General features: G+C 40.7%; 1 long non-coding RNA gene across 5 annotated transcripts in view; it reads left to right on the top strand.

Moving 5' to 3' along the window:
- The window catches only part of LOC103279704 (uncharacterized), a 158779-nt gene that overhangs the window by 55572 nt on the left and 90418 nt on the right, over positions 1 to 12789 (top strand). The window lies entirely within an intron of this gene.

Genomic DNA, 12789 nt, shown 5'->3' with positions numbered 1-12789 from the left:
ATACAAACACTGGATGTTGCATGCATTGCTTGTTTAACATGCACACAGAGCCATCCCTAGGCAATTTCAAGAGTAGGCAAAGAGAATTTTTGTGCCTCCCCCCCCGAATTTTGGCGCACCCCCAAACCAATCGCTGCAATACTTCACCTCTGAGGAGGAGGAGGAGGAGGAGGAGGAGGAGGAGGAGACGGCGGTGGCGGGCAAGCACGCACGCCGGCATGCAGGGCAGGCACACGCTGGCACGCTTCCTTCCGCCGGTTGAAGCAGGTTGAGAGCACGCACGTTGCCCGGAAAGCCCAGGCCGGCCAGAAGGTGGCACTATCTTGTAGGGGGCGCTGGTGAGGTGCTCCCACGTGCGCCTTAATATGCATGTGCATATGCATGCGCACGCACCCGGGAGCACCTCAATGGCACCCCTTACAAGATGGCGCCACAGGCAAGTGCTTAGTTGGCCTGCCAGTTGAATCGCCTCTACGTGCATATGTGAACTAGTATAGCACTGCAATATTATTTCTAGCAAAGAAGACAAATGGCAATTGACTAATGTAACATCACCAATATATGATGAAAGTTTAAGGAGTTCAGCTGGAAAACCAGAAGAATCATGTGCTGCAGTAATACTATACAACTCCAGATTACAAAGGCATGGGTAATGGAGGAGACAAGAGGGTGACATGTCTGAATTTTCAACAGATCACCCCTCCCCAAACACACACATGTTTCTTGTAGAAAACTGGAAGAAGAGCTTCACTTTAGTCCTTTCCCTGCCATAATATTTTTCTTTCTTCTTCTGAGGAGTGAAGGAAGGAGATAAATGGCACAGGCAAAAATGAGAGATGCATCACACAATTCTGCTGATTTTGTCCCTCTCTTTGGATAATGTAGTGCTTTTACGTTATACTTCTCTTGGAAATACTACAGCTAATATCCTTTTCATTGTATTTGTCATGTAATTAATTTTTAAAAAAATCTCACTTCTCATCATTTTAGGGTTTCCTCTGTAGTGGCACTGGATATATGGAATTTTGTGTGTCCCGAGAGCCATCCCTTGGGAAGTTGTATGCCAACAGCACTCTCCATGTGTGAAAAACTTGTTTCCATGCATGGGTAACTTCTGACTTGATCTGATGCCCCTGTCCTACAGTTGGTCAACTGTGCAATTTCCTCAATTAGGACATTTTGCCCCAGAGAGTATCCCAAAGCTTCAGAGTGGGTCAGACCATGGGGATGTTGATATAACTTTAAGGTTAAATGAAAATCTTACCTCATCATCACCACTGAGTTTGGTGCAGGAATTCCTGTGCCAAGGGCACTTGGCACAGGAAACTGAAGCGTGGCCTTTATACAGAATGAAGTCTCTGAGGAGGAAGTTATCCAGTAACTTGAGAAACTCGAGTGCCATAAATCACCGTATGGTGTTTTTCCCTCAGAGTTCTGAAGGAAAGAAAGTGCAAAAAAGTCAAGCTACTGACAAGAGCATGCAGCATTTCCTTAAAGGCAGCAGCTGCTCCAGCTGAGGAAAGGAGAAGACCTGCCGTAACCTCGCTTTTTAAGAGTGAAAGAAAAGAGAGACACTTGGCAAGTCACAGGTCTTGGCTCACAGCAAACATCAATTTGAGCAATGTAGTGCAAAACCTACATAACTCCTTTAGGATATTTGGTTCAGTTGTTTGCAGTGATGGTGTATCCACAACAGTTCTCTGAACTCCTTTGTATATTTTGAAAAAATAAAGATAAAATGGTGACATAAGTTGTTATATCAGATGGAGGGTTCTATTTATTTATAACCAGTGGTTATCACAAACATATATGTTGCCTACCGCCCATCCCCCCTTTTTCTTTACAAGTTAAGCAACAACAGAAGCATAATAAGCAAAATGTTTAAAGTAGTAATAAAACTGGTTACTTGCTTTGTTAAAACAAAGATATCATTACAGTTCAACAGACTGTGTCTACTCAAAACAAAACAACTACCATTTTCTCAAAAAGACTTCATTCTTTGACTTCTCCAGAAATGGTGAAGATTAAAGGGAGTTCTCCTGGAGATATCAAAGTTATGGGAACAAAGTTTAAATGAAAAATAACAGGAGGAGTAATATTTTTTTAAGAGCAACTCAAATGAGATAATCTTTCAAGAAATTGTCCGAATTCCATAAAACCTTTTCTGAATATGAAATTAAGCAGAATAGAGACCAGCAGTGAGGATGGGGAAGCAGAAGCAGGGTTCGGAGAAAGAGGAAATATGGTCTGTGATGGACAAATGTTGTGGATGACTTGAAATGGCTATGAGTCACGTGGTTATATATTACTTCAAGCATCAGTTGCCTCCGGTGGCTTATGGGATAAAAGCCTTGTGACTTGAAGGTTGGGTTGCTGACCTGAAAGCTGCCAGGTTTGAATTTCACCCAGGGAGAGCATGGATGAGCTCCCTCTATCAGCTCCAGCTCCATGCGGGAACATGAGAGAAGCCTCCCACAAGGATGGTAAAACATAAACAAACAAACAAACAAACAAACAAAAACAAACAAACAAACAAACAAAAAAACAAACATCCGGGCGTCCCCTGGGCAAAGTCCTTGCAGACGGCCAATTCTTTCACTCCAGAAGCATGAAAAAAAAAAGTTGCTTCTGCTATATTTTTGGGTAGTTCTGCAGATGATGTTTTAAATAGGGGTGTGATATTTATCATGGCGTTTTCCTGCTGACCCACATTTCCTCATTGCATTTCTATTTACCAGACTAAATGTTGCTTCCTTTCCTTCTTTTCAGAGGGTTAGTGATACAGTGGTACAGCCTAATAACACTTCAGTGCTATAGCTATACAAACAGCTTAAACTAAAATTTAAAAAATGAAATAGAAAATAGAAATAACATACAGGTTTAGGGAACATACTGGGGAAGAAGATATGGGAAATGAAGTTCATGGAAGGGATGTCAAGAATGGAGGGAAATCATGTCCATACTTTAAGGGGGAGAAAAGAATAAGTTATAGACTGAGGTAGTGCTAAAATCTGCTAGAATTAGCAACAAAGAAATGCCAAAATCTTAGCATATTTAATGCCCAACTAGATGTAAGAGAGGAACAAGGTATTATAATGTGTTAAATCTGAAAACAGAATGACCCAACATTTATTACAACTATTCAGCTGTCTAGAGTAGCTCTTAGCCTAATGAAATCATAATGATTACTTGTTTACACACTTGTGAAATGACTCACCAAGGACCAAACTAATGGATGTACACTAGTGCAAGGATGAAGACAGGCTTCTGTAAATGGGAAGAGTTTTGCACTAGCAGGATGACACTATCAGACAGATACAGCTTTTTTGGTTGTATCATATAAAGATACCAACGCTTTGGTTTGTATTTTTCCTTCTCCTAACCAGAACATCAAAATATGGTTCTTATGTGTTGGGAATGAATATTTTGATTTTACTTAAAAGTCAGGAAGTGACTGTAACACCTAGGAAAATAAGGTAGCATGAACATTCTATTTAAATGTATAGCTTATATGAGAATTTCAAGGAAGATCTGTTTACCATATGTGTAGATACAGTCTTACAGCACAAGTCTTTTTGACACCAACTGGTTTCTTAACATTGTTGTTGTTGTTTGCTATCAAATTGTTACCAATTTATGGTGACCCTAAGGTGAACTTATGGAATTTTTTTGGCAAGATTTGGTCAGAGACAGTTTACATTATCAAGTATATTCAGATTACAACAAATAAGCAAAATGTAGCAGTATAATATATATATGGAATTGAACAATATTGGCTATAGAAGATAAACATATGAAGTGCAGGAGTGAAGCAGAATTAGTTTTCACAAAACTATTTCACACACACACACATACACATACACAAAATACAATGGATAACTCTGCTTTCATTATTTTACAATGGCAAGACCAACTGATGAAAAAAAGATGAAGGTACAGTGAGTTACGCCAGGAACATTAGAAGGAAGGGCACAGGAGAATATGAGAGGGATATGGCCAAGAGCCAAGGATGGCTTAGTGCCAGAGTTAGTGATTTGTAAACACACACACACACACACTCATGCACACACACTTCAATACAGTTTCACTAAACCTGGTACTGGAAAAAGAAAACCCTGGCTCAGAATAACATGCACTTGGACATATGAAATTGTAGGCTTTGATGTTGGCAAAGAACTTTTGCTATGGAACTCGGCTGCACATTTGCCGCACCAGGATCATCTCTCTTGTGCCATATTGAATGCATTTAAGAGTGGGTGCCAAGAAATACTGAGAACTTTAAGGTGGAATTAGTGGCAGAAGAAAATAATATAGAATTAATTATGAATCAATATCACCTCTGAAAATACCTTGCTCGGATATTACTTCCAAATCAGATATTACTTCCAACGTATAGCCAGCAATGTGTCTTTTCTACTTTTGAGCAGCGATAGTCAATGTATAACCCACAAGACACATTCTAGGCCCTTAGCTTTCTTGTTTCTTCTGTTTTCCCCAAATCCAACTTCTTTTGCTCTCCCTGTGATGTGATTTCATCCAATTTTTACTCTGAACCCATTTTAGGCCTGTGGGACCCCATTTTTATGGATCTTGAAAAAATGGCCCAAAGTTTTTAAAACAGAGGCTGGGACAGGAGTAAATGGCTTATTTAATCTCTTAGAGAAAAGGTGTTAAAGGCAACCATAAGGTTGATGTGGCTCTCAGTGAAAAGGAGTTTGACACTCCTGTCTTAGGACACTTCCAGACAGGCCCCAAATGCGGGATCTGTCGGGATTTTACCAGAGGCATCCAAACAAGCCTTTAGTAAAAGTGAATTAATTAGATTTCCCTTAGATCTGGGCCTTCCTGAAAGCCCGGAGGACCAAGATCATGCCCATCCCTCTCCCCCTAAAAGAAGAAATAATAATAGAAATAATGCACCAAGAAACCAGGGTGGGGGGGGGGGAGCAGGAGCAATTTTTCTCCTGGCCCCTCCCCCAGTTTCCTGCCATGTCATTTCTATGTGCCAGGAGAATTCCAGTGGTACCTTAATGGCGGCCTGGTAAGTTATTTCTTCTTTTAAGGGCTTTTTTGGAGGGCGGTTGAGTGGTCCCATGCCATCCCAGTAGTTACCAGGATGGCATGGGGACACTATCATGGGAAAGCTCGGTTTTGGGGGTGGGTGTGAGGCCTCAAATCTGCACCAAAGAGGGTTTTTGAAACCCTCTGTAGCACAACTTTTCTTAACTTTTTTTTAACCTGGAGGAATCCTTGGGATTATTTTCAGATCTTCATCCCCCCTCCCCAAATGTTTTTAACAGGACAGTTCCCCCTAGAAGATGACTCCTTGCATGGGGCTGGAGGAACTTTAATCTCATGGAAAGGATGACTTCTTGCACGGGGCTGGGGGAACTTTAATCTTTGCTCCATTATGTTTGTGATTAGGCCTGCCATACCTGAATTTTTTATTGCAAAATAGTGACCTATGGGTTTATGTTCCATTTTCTATACTCTGACTGGGAATGTGTGTACTTTTGAAATCACCTAGCATATCACAGGGCCCAATCTAGACCAGATCCCTTGCATTAACAAGTCTCTTGCATTTACGGTAATGAAAAACATGACACAAGGCTTATCTGTCAGTTATCTCTTCGAATACTCTTTTTAGTGGTTTGCTTGCACATAAGCCATTTACTCACAAGGAAACATGTGGAGGATCACCCCTCCCCAGTCTGATTCCAGTTTTAGCACCGAGGCAACAGTGGCAGACTTCTCTTGTCTCAGTGGCTTGTGAATGCAACAGAATCCCATTTTTTCTAAGAGCAGTCTTCGAAATAAACCATCTGCACAAAAGAACTGGAGGACCACTATTTACCCTTTCAAAATGTGGCTTAGTTAATCCCAAGTCTCTCTTCCTAGATGTCAAATAATGCCCATGCCAAATCCCAAGACCAATAGTTTTAATGCTCTGGAGGATTTGGAGAACACAAAACCATTGGTATATTGATAACTGAGTTCTACTGCAGGGCATTCTGATTTTTAGTTTCACAGGACAGGCTTTGGAAAAATTTTTAGATGCTAGTATAGGCGAAAATACTATTGGTAAGATGAAAAATATCTGTCAAGTTTTTAAAAAAATACATAGTAGCTTTACCATTTATCTCCAGCCCTTCAAGCCTAGTAATAAATCAGGTCATGAATGCTGCTAAACGTATTGCCAACCGATCTTTGATTAAATCCAAAAGTACCAAGGAATGAATCTCAATGCACCAGCATTTGGGGCGGTTCTAATAATCCTACACAGGGAGCAGGAAATTCATTCTCAAGTATATTTCACAACCTTGCATTCTGTCTGAGACTCTTCTATCTTTGATTGGTTTGGGCTACTGAAGGATAGCTGTGGGAAGAAGGTATTTGGTGGGAGACAGCCTCAGAAGGGGTTTCCTGCATCCTCCTTATGAGAATGGGAAACAAGTGGCCTTTCAGATACTGTTGGATTGCAGATCCCATCAACTCTTTCTATCTAACAGTGAAAGATGATAGGATTGCAGGAAGGCCATATAAATTACAGGAAAGGCCCTTCCCATCCTTTCATTTTTATTAATTCTTCCCAATAAGGAATTTACTAGACCTTCAATTGTACATATATCTAAAAAGGCAAAGAAACTTACACAAGCGTAGCAGAAGGTGCCTAGTAAGGGGCTTATGATACCAAATTCATAGCAGATCTTTGTTGACTGGAACAATACAAATAGATTTTAAGATAAGAGCTCTAATTGATCATTGTGAATGGGGCTTTTACCATGGATTTGCATTGCCCAGCATCTGACAGCAGACAAAAGAGCTTAATGGTCTTGAAGGGCTGGAAATCTTCCTCCAGCCTATGGAATATCATGCTGTTCAGTTAAATGTTGAAGGGCAAAGAACCCGGCTATTGCTCTTTTGAGAAAGCATGAGTCTGAGAGATGGGATGTTAGCAGGATTTAACTAAACTAGAAAATCTCCCCACACTTTGGGAATCTTCTCCAAGATTATTACATTTGGTTTCTAGTGCTCCTTTTCACAGGAGTAACACCTTACATAGAGATCACACCAGAAATCCTGGATAATGTTTGGAAGGAAGCTCAACTGCTAACCTACTTCAAAGAAAGAGTGAGAAATGAGCTAGTGTGATGTAGTAGTTAAGAGTGTTGAACTAGGACTAGGCAATCTGGGGTGCAAATATCTATTTAACCATGAAGCTCACTGGGTAGACTTTTGGGGTAGTGACCATCTCTTAGTCTCACTTTCCCTGCAGGGCATTGGATAAAATCAGGAGAAACACCCAAATTTTATAATAAATGCAATAATCCATGCTATACATGGAACCAATCAATCTATAAGGTAAAGGTAAAGGTTTCCCCTGACGTTAAGTCCAGTCGTGCACTTACTCCGCTCCCCGGATTTGAACCTGGGACCTTTCGGTCTGCAAGTTCAGCAGCTCAGCGCTTTAACACACTGAGCCACCGGAGGCTCCACAATCAATCTATAGTAAAGGTAAAGGTTTCCCCTGACATTAAGTCCAGTTATGTCTGACTCTGGGGATTGGTGCTCATCTCCATTTCTAAGCTGAAGAGCCAGCGTTGTCCGTGGACACCTCCAAGGTCATGTGGCCGGCATGACTGCATGGATCGCTGTTACCTTCCCGCCAGAGCAGTACCTATTGATCTACTCACATTGGCATGTTTTTGAACTGCTAGGTTGGCAGAAGCTGGAGCTAACAGTGGGCGCTCCCTCTGCTCCCGGGATTTGAACCTGGAACCTTTCGGTCTGCAAGTTCAGCAGCTCAGTGCTTTAACACACTTCACCACCGGGGCTCAATCAATCTATATAAAAGTCCAAAAGACCTGGAGAACCAAAGTTTGGGAACCACTGGTCTGTGGTTTCCTAAGAATGCCTCTCCAGCACCACATTCCAAATGAGTTGATTTTTTTCCATATAAACTTACTCCGCTATCCAGCTTTCACAACCATACATAGAAATGGAAAATACGACATGAAGAATCTTAACTTTAATACTCTATGACAAGATCTTGACATTAAGGGGCCGGGCTGTGGCGCAGCTGTTGAGCAGCTGCCTTAAATCACTCTGACCATGAGGTCATGAGTTCGAGGCCAGCCCGTGGTGGGGTGAGCACCCGTCAATTAAAAAAAAAAATAGCCCCTGCTCGTTGCTGACCTAGCAACCCGAAAGATAGTTGCATCTATCAAGTAGGAGATAAGGTACCACTTATAAAGTGGGGAGGCAAGATTAACTAATTTAAGACCTGGAATGAGGAAGTGCCGTCAGTGTGGATGATGAAGCAGCTGCTCCCCCCTGTGGCCAGAATCGAACATCCCCTCAGAAGAAGGTTAACTTGCCTCTGCGTGTGTCTCTCAGTCTCTGTTTGATGTGTTTATGGGCATTGAATGTTTGCCCTATGTGTGTTATAATGTGATCCGCCCTGAGTCCCCTTCGGGGTGAGAAGGGCGGAATATAAATACTGTAAATAAATAAATAAATAAATTATAGGATCCTGAATAGTTCTTTCATAGCTACCCCTACAAGTCCCAGTCCTTGACTGTACTCCATCCTGATTAATGACTGAGCCAAGCTATGGAAAATCTTGAACTATTTAAATGTTTTCAACATCTACTTGAAAATGACATAACCATAGAAACTTTTTGCACAATCTCACTTGTTGTAGGTGGATCACTGCGTTTTGTTTTTTCCCCCTCTCTTTTTCCCCTTTCCCCCCTCCATACACAGAGAGAGACATGTAGAGAGATATATATCTCCTTCCCTTCCCCCCTCTTTTTCTTCTTTTTTTCTTTTAAGCTCTCTCTTATTTTGAATACTCTTCAGCACATTTTCCTACTTTCCTCTAAGATGCATTGTTCACCTACTTTTAATGTAATGTACAAAACAATATCAGAGAAAAGATATAAGTGGAACAAAGTTTTTTTGTAAACTGTCAATAAAAATGAATACTAAAAAAATGACATAACTCATCTGTGGTTGTTTTTAATTTTTTAATGTTCAAATTTGCCTTTGCACTTTCTTCAGTAATTCTTTCAAGTCTTTGCTATTTTCTGCTACTAGTATGGTGTCATCTGCATATCTTAAACTATAGATGTTCTTTCCTCCCATTTCATGCCTCCTTCCCTGAGTGTAATCCTAATTTAAATATTATATGTTCATTGTACAAATTAAACAGATGGGCTGATAAAACGTAGCCTTGTCTGGCTCTCTCTGCCAATTAGGAGCCATGTAATTTTCCTGCATTCTGTCCAAACAGTAGCCTCTTGTCCTGTGTACAAGTTGTCTATCAAGACAATGTGGCATGCTGATTTTTAAGACTGATCCACAGTTCTTCATGATCCACACAATCTACTAATTTTCTGAATTGCCTGTAGGCACCTGAAAACTAATTTAGCAGCCCCTTGTTTACTCCTAGCAAGAATTTCTAACATTCAGACTATTCCCTATAAATCTTGCTTCTCATTTGAATGCACAGCCCACTGGGATCATACATTGATAGTTTCTTTGCGTTGTTTATGATCGCTTCTAAAAATGAAAACACATACAATTACCCACTGACAGCAAATACATTGCCTTTTTTGGTGGCGGTAGGGCTCACCAAGCATTCACTACTGATCATAATTCTACAATTTACAGTCAGCATCTCTTGATTTAATTTTGACAGTGGTACAATGGACACCAACACTGGAGCTGAAGAGTACAAATGCTTAAGTGATACCTTCCACAACTTTACTCTCTTTTAAATAAATACTGTTGAACATTTCTTATTTATTTATTTATACTATTTATATATTGCTACTCAACCCACCAGGGCCCCTGAGGTTATGCCCAACATACCTCATGGGTAACGTTTACCTCCCTTCTGGCTTGCATTTATGCTGAGAAAAGAACAGCTTGGAGAGTGTACGTAACCTATTATGTACTAAAAATGTAAATGTATGTGCGCACGCGCGTGTGTGTGTATGCTTTTCTGTGCATAGACTTACATATTCTGAGAAACTGAGTATTATATATATTATATATATATATATAAGATTAAATTTCATCTTATAGTGTAAATTCCTCATTTTTCCACATAAAAGTATAAGATTGAAGTGCTAAATCCTACCAGTTGGTCCCCTGAAAAGAAATGGGAAAAAAAGCCCAACACCAAGAGTTCCTGTTTGGTTTCTTTTCATGTCTCCAGAAAGGCCTGAGATATGCAAAATTACACTGAAACAGCCCAGGTTTTATTTTTCCCCAAAGCCATCCTGCTGTTTGGGCTGACTTTAAAAAATGAACCCTTGTCCAGCTTTATTTGCGTGGGTGGTTCATATTTTGTTCTGCCTGCTTGGTATCATTTTTCTTCACATGCCATTAATCTTCAGTGACTATTCCATAGGGCTGTTTACCCCCTCTTCTGCATGTATGGCTCCGAGTGAAATTTGTGGGCTGAAAAACAGAACATTCTTCCTGTATCAGTATCTGCTTCAAATAGGTGTTTTGTTTTGTTTAAGGAATGCTTAGTCACAGTATGTGAGGAGGTACAGCACAACTGTGCATTTGTATGCTGAAACCTGGGTTAAAAAAAGGCAGAGAAGTAAATTAGTTTTTCTTGGATTAAAGAGGAAAAATGACATCAGATGAATAAGAGGAGGGATTTTAAAAGCCTCGAGGACATAGCTAAAGGGCTGTGGCTATGGTACACAGTGGGCACAGAAGATATGTGGTAACAACTCCAACTAGGAGCCATGATGGCGCAATGAGTTAAACCTTTGTGCTGGCTGAACTGCTGATTTGAAGGTTAGTGGTTCGAATCCACGAGGTGGGGTGAGCTCCTGTCTGTCAGCCCTAGCTTTCCTTGCGGGGACATGAGATAAGCCCCCTGCAGGATGGTAATATTTCCGTGCATCCCCTGGGCAACATCTTTGAAGAAGGCCGATTCTCTCACACCAGCAGCAACTTGTTTCAATTTGCTTTTGACACGATAAAAAAATCAATTCCAGTTTAGGTTTAGTGCTCCCTAAAAGTCTACACAGATGCTTATTCATTTCTTTAACAGTGAAGCACTTTATGCATTGAAGAGTATATTGAAATAATATTCAAATAAAAATGCTCCAAGAAGGATGGTGATTTGAAGCGATTATTGATCAAATTAAATATACTGATGTATCTCTACTAACTATAATACATAGAAAAAACATCTTATGTTTCAATACATTAGAGCAGTGGTTCCCAACCTTTTTTTTCACCAGGGACCACTTTGACCAGGGACCATTCTCCAAGATTAGTACCAAAAGGATTACAAATAAGTTTTTGTTCAACTTTAGATTTGGTTTGGTTATTTGGGGTGCTGATTCAGAAAATTGCATTAGATAGACCACATCAGCTCTAGTTTCTGATACAGAACATATGCCGCCCAGTAGTCACCATCTGCTCGCCCACAGAAATAATAATAATCTAGAGCTCATGTGGTCTATCCAATGCAATTTACTGAATCAGCACCCCAAATAACCCCAGGAACAGGCCTAACAGGCCAGGAACACCAAGGCGCCCCTGCTTCCAGGCACCACATGGAATGGCTCTGCTCAGGTGAAAGGAGGAGGAAGAGAAGCAGTAGTCAGGAGGCTTTTTGTTGCACCTTGAGTCCCCTTCAGGATAGAAAAAGGTAGGGTATAAATAGGGCAAATAAATAAATAATAAATTTCATGGGTAGTCAGCCTCTCCCCTCCTGACAGCCTCATTGCCTCGGCACTATAAGAGGGTTTCATGAAACCAGTCACTCTCATTGCAACAGTTAGTAATGGTGTGGCCGCGGGCCATATTTCAGTTCCTGGGGACCACTGGTGGTCCACAGACCACAGGTTGGGAACCATTGTATTAGAAAGAGAAAAGAGTGTTAAAAATCCTTCCTTCCTTTTTTCCTTCCTCCCCACTCTCCCTTTTTATCCCTGACACACCCACCCACGCACACACACATGAGCATAGACATGTGTTTGGAATGCTTTAAAAATCGAGACAAATAATGGCTTTCTACCACTATAAAGATTGAGACATCTCCCTAGACAATAAGGCTGCGGTGTCATGGAAAAGCACTAAATGCATTTTTGCCAAGTAGTAGATGGAGGTGCTAATGGGATTTTTTTGGCTCTGGTGTCCAAATAATATGGTTGGTTTTGGGTACTATAAAAGCCAGTGTGTTGTAGTGGCATGACTGTTGGAATAGGATCTGGGAGAGCAGGGTTCAAATCCCTGGCCTGCCATGGAAACTCACTGCGAGGCTATGGCAAATGACACTCTTTCAGCCTCAGAGGAAGGCAATGGCAAACCTCTTCTGAATAAATCATTGCAAGAAAGCTCTTCTCATTAAGTCAGAGTCAACCTGAAGGAACATAACAACAATCTGGGTGCTACACATCTTGAATCATATATCAGACAACAAAATATCTATCAGCGAAATTATTCTTCTCCTATTGATCTATTTAGAGATAGCAAAAAAAGGAGGATGGTGAAATTGTACTTCTATCTATTTTGCATTATTCTTTATTAATTTAAAATCACTCTGAAATTTTCTTCTCTGTTTGCAAATAGGATCAGATGAGTAGGTTCTGGCAGAGGTGTGAGCACAACTGGGATGGGCCCAGGGGCCCAGTTTTCTGCCTTAGAACATTGGGTGGGTGCACAGACTACAAAATAAATAAATAAATAAATAAATAAATACTAGAACCCATGTCAAACAAGCATCCTCCCTATAGTATCCAGAAATCTGTG

This window comes from Anolis carolinensis, chromosome 3 (genome assembly GCF_035594765.1).
Source record: "Anolis carolinensis isolate JA03-04 chromosome 3, rAnoCar3.1.pri, whole genome shotgun sequence".
NCBI classification, from domain to species: Eukaryota; Metazoa; Chordata; class Lepidosauria; order Squamata; family Dactyloidae; genus Anolis; species Anolis carolinensis.
The sequence above is the reverse complement of the archived record's forward strand: the minus strand, read 5'-3'. Positions and strand labels throughout refer to the sequence as shown.